This window comes from Plectropomus leopardus, unplaced genomic scaffold (assembly GCF_008729295.1).
Source record: "Plectropomus leopardus isolate mb unplaced genomic scaffold, YSFRI_Pleo_2.0 unplaced_scaffold67429, whole genome shotgun sequence".
In the NCBI taxonomy this organism is placed as follows: domain Eukaryota; kingdom Metazoa; phylum Chordata; class Actinopteri; order Perciformes; family Serranidae; genus Plectropomus; species Plectropomus leopardus.
In genome coordinates this window covers 1-425 of record NW_024674199.1, presented here as the reverse complement: position 1 = coordinate 425, position 425 = coordinate 1, and the positions used below count along the sequence as shown (strand labels likewise).

Here is a 425-nt window from a genome sequence, read left to right as displayed (position 1 = left end):
ACAGGCAAAGGGACATGGGCCTCACGCTATAAAGTCATGCCAAGCACATACACTATAAATAGACAGACATGTTTCAGCACTTGCTGTTCACAAATCATGGAACACACAGTGGTGGACGGGGAGATGGTTTTGTCATGAGTGACTTCAAATGAAACCATGAAACAAGAATTTACAGACTAACCTATTTAGGATACATAAGCAATGCATGCGGTACCTATGGATGCATGTCATACATTAATCTAAAAAGAAAAAATTAGAAAAAAAAATGAAAAATTGTGCTCAATGACCAGATTTCAGGTCCCTGGTGGTCTAGTGGTTAGGATTCGGCGCTCTCACCGCCGCGGCCCGGGTTCGATTCCCGGTCAGGGAACACAGTTTTGGTCTTGTTTGGGAACTGAAGGCAAACGTACATGGGCTCTGTGCTC

General features: G+C 44.0%; 1 non-coding gene across 1 annotated transcript; it reads left to right on the top strand.

Moving 5' to 3' along the window:
- The first annotated feature begins 298 nt into the window (after positions 1-298).
- Positions 299-370, top strand: trnae-cuc. The gene has a single exon. It is a non-coding gene; the product is annotated as a tRNA-Glu (tRNA).
- Positions 371-425: the final 55 nt, after the last annotated feature.